Raw genomic sequence first — 6000 nt, 5'->3', positions numbered from 1 at the left:
CATCCATGGCCACTTACGCTTGGCGTGTTTAGTGTAGGTGACAGCAGGTGACCTCATTTTCCACGAACACCTTCAGCACACCTCGTAGATCAGACCGGAGATACGTCAGACACTGCGACGGCGAGCCAGACGACGGATGGTGGTTATCTCGAAGAATTTGCGATGACGATTGGCACCTCCTTTGCCACGACCTACTGCTACTATTGCTCACCACGCCGTCCGAAGCGAAAATGAGCTGATACCAGTTTAGTTTAGTTAGTTTAAATGATCTTTATTTTAGTTTAACTTGGACGATTACCATATAAATTTTTACTAAGTGATTTAATTGCTTTCTTCATCTTTAGGTATGGGCAAAATTCAAAATTTGTTTTACAGAATTAGTCCTAGACTTAGTACACGGTCGACCACCTTGGTGGGATTGGTTTGTTTTGTTTTTAGAATTTGAAGAGAAACTACTTAATACTACTATTTACAGCTTTAAAACTAACCTACTCTACTATATACACTTAACCTACTATGTACAAATTGCTTATTAAAGCATGTTCAGAAAGATTGCATTTTTGAATAAATTTAGTTGTCATATCATCAATTTTGGAATCTACTTTGGGAATTTCTGCCTCTTGATGGAGGTCTGCTATTCTTGTGTCGAATGGACGATCTAGGATCATCCTCAACACTCTATTCTGTGCAACCTGGATTTTGTTCCTGTGGGTCTGAGCGCACGATTCCCACACCGGGGCGGCATAGAAGATCGCGGGGGCTATGATCTGTTTGTAGACAGCCAGTTTGTTTTGCCTTGAGAGGCGGGATCTGCGGCAAATGAGCGGATACAAACACCTAACCAAGGCGGAGCACTTAACTAGGGTTTTCTCTATGTGCGAGCGGAACAGGAGCTTCTCATCGAACAACATCCCGAGATAAGTAACATCAGTGGACCACTCGACCCTTGTACCATCCATTATTACGGTACAGGAGGGAGACGGTTTAAGTTTTGGTGATTGTCTGTGAAGGAACATGATCGCTTGGGTTTTCGAGGCGTTGATTTTGATTTTCCACGAGGTGGCATAATCAGTAAAGGTGTCAAGGCATCGTTGCAGCTTGTTCGTAATTTCACGAGGCATCCTACCCTTGACGGCTATCGCGGTGTCATCTGCGAACAGAAAGAACACGCAACCGTCTCCTAGAGGAGGGATGTCCGACGTGTAGATGCTGTAAAGCAGTGGTCCCAGCAGACTCCCTTGCGGAACACCTGCTGGGATCGGAAATTGTCCCGAAAGGGAACTATTCAACGACACCCTGAACGACCTTTGCTGGAGATAGTTACGGGTGATTTTCACAAGGTATGGTGGAAAGTTGGAGTTACAAAGCTTGTATATAAGTCCGTCGTGCCAGACATTGTCAAACGCCTTTTCGACGTCTAACAAGGCCATGGCTGTGGACTTGGATACAGCTTTGTTACTTCGGATGTTATTCATCACCCGCACTAGCTGATGATTGGTGGAATGCCCCTTGCGGAACCCGAACTGTTCCGGAAGAAGAATGTCATGTTCCTCCACAAACTTGTTTAGTCGGCTGAGGATCAATTTTTCGAACAGCTTGCTCAGCGCTGAGAGCAGGCTAATCGGTCTGTAGCTTGACGGTAGTGAAGGGTCTTTCCCAGGTTTGCGGATCGGGATGATTTTTGCCACCTTCCAGATGCTTGGAAAGTAGTGCAGCTCCAAGCATCTGTTGAGGATGGCAGCCAGCAGCGAGTGGACCCTCGGGCTGAGATTTTTCAACGCTAGGTTGAATATTCCGTCAAACCCGGGAGCCTTCATGTTTTTACTATATTTCAGCGCTGAGCAAATTTGTTCCTCTGTAATCCGTTCTTCTGGAGGGACGGCACAAGGGGAGGCATCTAACGTCTGGACGCACTGCACAACCTGGTTCTCGAGTGGACTTGGGATTGTAGAGCCAAGCAAATGCGACTGGGCAATGTGCTCCCCAATTGCATTGGCCTTCTCTTCGTTGGTGATAAGCCGTTCGTCATTGACTCTAAGTGGTGGAATGGGCTTGGGGTGAGACTTCAGCACCTTGGCAACCTTCCAGAATGGTCTGGAACGGTCGTCCAGGTTCTGAACGAGCCGCCCGAAACTCTCGTTCCGGATTGAGACCATTCTGGAAGCGATCTGCCGATTCAGATCGACCATTTCGTATTTACGCTGCAGATCCCCAGTCCGCTGAAACTGGCGTCTACGAACATTTCTGAGCCGAATCAAGAGTTTGGTGTGGGAATCAATTGCTTGAAACTTACCCCTCACAGGAACTCGTCGAACGCACTCTTCGTCAGCCACGGATATGGCTTGATGGAGACCCTCCAGGGCCCGGTCGATGTCCTCCACTGTGTCGAGTGGTGGGTTGTCGTCGATGTGGCGGTCGACCACGCGTCGAAACTGGACTCAGTTGACTCGATGGTAGTCCTTCCGCTGGCACGGTGCAGGGGCCACGTTGTAGCCCAGCTTGGTCAGCACCGGTTGGTGGTCCGAACTCAGGTCGTTGACGGCAACCGGCTTGGCTAATCTGGTGTTTGCCAAGAACAGGTCCAGCGTCGATGGGTTGCCCGCCGGAGATGTGAAGGTTGGTTCGTCCGGAAACCAGACGGAATAGAGACCATGCTGGGAATGGTCGAATAGCAGGCGGCCGTTTTGGTTCTGCTGGTAGTTCCGCCAGGCCTCGTGCCGGGCGTTCAGGTCCCCTCCGATTACGAAGCGGGCATTGGTGCGGGTTATGATGGCAAGGTCGTTCTTGAACTGCTGTGCTGTACCATTGCTAACGGTACATTGCCGGGGGCAGTAGACAACGATGAACCGGACGTTTCCGGTCGATGTTTCCACCTCAACGCCTCGATGATGGAAGTGCGGTAGTGGGGTAGGGTGCAGTACTTGATGCCTTTCTTGATGATGACCGCGACACCGCCCCCCCCTGGAGCTGGTGCGATCAAGCCGGACAATGCTGTGGTCGGGCAGCCAGAAGCTGTCACCGGTCTTGAGGTGGGTCTCGGTGAGAAGGCCCACGTCGATGTCGTGCTTGCGGAGGAAGTCTGCAAGCTCAATGTTTTTCGCCCCTACGGAGCGAGCGTTCCAGTTGGCGATCTTTATGGGTTCACGGTCCATAATTAGCGACGAAGGAGATGATAGCTTGGAGCTGTTGTGTTCTTGTTGCGCAGGTGCGCTTGATGATGATGGCCTGGGCCAACAGTGTGACGATCTCATCCGTTGACAGCGGAGAATCGTCTGTAGCTTCACCGGTTGTACCGGCCAATCCCGGAGCAGGGGGATCCGTCGATGGGCCGGAGGCTTGACTGGGTACTGCAGCGGCAGCCGACTGGGCAGCAGCCAACTGTTGGTTGAGCGGGAGCGGCGCCAACACTGGAATTGGCCGTGGTTGGACCGGTGATAACGGAGGAAAGTTCTGCGCGTTGTTTTCCGGGACCTTCTTGCGACCGGGCTGGTTGTTGGACGAGGCCTTCTTCCGGATCTCGGCGTATTCGGCCCGCTTCGGACAGGCCTTACTCGTGGCCTTGTGGGCAGCACCGCAGTTGGCGCATGTGGGAGCGGCTTCCTCGATGCTGTCGCAGTCGTCGATCTTGTGGTTTTTGCCGCATTTGATGCAGCGGCTGGCCATGCGGCAGTTCCTGGTGCCGTGCCCGAACAATAGGCAGTTCGAGCACTGAGTGACGCCACGGTGGGTTGGCTTATACCGCTCCCACTTCACTACGATGTGGAACAGTGTGCGTGTCGTATGGAGATCCTTCACGGTTGTGGAGTTCTTCTGCAGATGGACCAAGTAGAGCTGGTCACGATACTTGATGGCCTTGCTGCGGGTCATCTTGTGGATTTCGACCGGCTTGAGGCCGTTCGCCTTAATCTCGTCCATTAAGGTGGTGGTGTCCATGTCGTGGAGCCCGCGCAGCACCACTTTCAGCGGCTTGGTGGCCTCGACGTCGTGGGAGAAGTACTCCAGCTTCATCCTGTCCAAGAGGGCCTGGACTGCGTTGTAGTGATTTTCGGCCGAGACCATCAGTTTGTAGCCTTCCGTGCACCGTTGAATGGTGCAGCGAAGGCCCTGCTTAATGTAGAAATCCAGCTGCTCCCATAGCCCGGGAGGGAAGCCCTTCACAAAGAAGGGTGGCAACTTAACTTTTTTCGGCACCGTCTCAGGGTCCGACTGCGGCTGGGCTCCGTTCTGCAGGGCGGAGAACGGATTGTTGCTCAGCAGCTTTTTTGCTGCTGATACGGTGGCGCTGCTGTCTTCAGGTCTGGGTCGTTTAGTTCCGGGAGGCCCCGGCTGCGGGTCCGCAACGCCTGTCGGGATGGGCAATGGGGTTTTCTTCTGCTTCTTCTGGGCTGGCTCGGTGGTCGCGCCGTCTCCTGGGAGAGTCTGTTTTCCCGGTAAACCGGCACTCGCGTTACCGCGCGATTTCTTACCCATGGCTGGGTCAGCGAGAGCGTCACTACACAACGCGGAGCTAATTCGACTTGCGAACGAACGAACGAAACTAGAGAGAATTCAAATCGACTGAACTGCTCAACAGTCTGGCAGCGAATGATGTCTGCGCTGATACCAGACAGCAGCGCTGCTTTATATCTTTTTAGGTTAAAGCAGAATGATGTGCAACCAAGTGGTATAAAAGCTACAAAGACTCCTCCCATTATGAGTAGTTTGCTATCAAGTAGCAACACTGGCTATTTTCTTTTTGCGTACACGGCGAATGAGAACGCCCCAAATTTGAGTTTAGTTCACTCATAATCGCCAAAAGTGTAGGAACTCAGCGATGAGTAAATTTGTCTCATGATTTCCTGTGGAAAACCTAAAAAATCTGCCAGAAAATGAGGAAATTGACGAAAATTTTATTCAGTCTCGGAGTAGTACCAATAGACTGAGTGAATCCAATCTTTACTTTTCTCAAATTCGGGAATTTTTCCCTGGAAAATCCTGGAAAAACCTGGGAAAACATGAGGAATATTTACTCATCGCTGAGTTCCTGCACTTATTTCTGAGATAACTAAACTCAAATTTGGGTCGTTCTCATTCGCCGTGATAGATATCGGCGCCGGTGGTTAGCGTAATTACCTCTCACCCCAGCAGGCCTGGGTCCAATCGGCATGTTCTAAGGCATAACATCTCTGGGAGCTGCCTCCCTGGCGTCGGTAGCATTGGAGCTCAGTACGGAAAACAAATCTCGCGTCACTTTTCAATAGGTCCTATCTACATTGATCGATTCTCTTCATCGGCACTCTCTTTCGTAAATAACTCGGCTACACAAATCTGGATCAACAATAGAAAAGAGCCCATCAGCATTTGTAAACAAACCGTTCCAAAGCCCTTTACTCACAAAGCGAAGGCCACCCACACAAACCAACACCATCATCGGATAGGGGAAACTACTACCTACAAGATGTTGGTGTTGGTTTGTGTGAGCGGCCTTCGATTTGTGAGGCTTTGGAACGGTTTGTTAACAAATGCTGATGGGCCCTATGCTATTGTTGATCCAGAAATGTTTCCTGCCGTCTTCGTCGAATTATATGCTAGATTGTTGCTTCTTCCTTCGAAAATATCCGGCCGTGGCGATTCAAAGTTGATCAAGGTTGATCAAAACAATTCGTATCCCTGCTTCCAGTTTGATCACATGAGCAATTTGTGTGGTCGGTGGTTCTGAATATGGACAAACAGGCAGATGAATTCTATTCCTACTCTTTACTGTAATAAGCTTGGTGGCCCTGAAAAGAGCCGTTTTGTTTCCAATGTTGTTGATGATTTAACCTCTGAAACCAAACAGAATGCGTCTCTGTCACTTCAAAAACGTAGATGACATCCATGGCCGCTTACGCTTGGCGTGTTTAGTGTAGGTAACAGCATCACAGATCTCATTTTTCAGGAACACCTTCAGCACACCTCGTAAATCAAACCGGAGATACGTCAGACACCGCCACGGCGAGCCAGACGACGGATGGTGGTTAT

The sequence above is a fragment of the Ochlerotatus camptorhynchus genome, unplaced genomic scaffold, assembly GCF_037179485.1.
Source record: "Ochlerotatus camptorhynchus isolate MF236.1 unplaced genomic scaffold, CSIRO-AGI_Acam_v1.1 ptg000165l, whole genome shotgun sequence".
NCBI lineage: Eukaryota > Metazoa > Arthropoda > Insecta > Diptera > Culicidae > Ochlerotatus > Ochlerotatus camptorhynchus.
Note: the sequence above shows the minus strand (reverse complement) of the source record.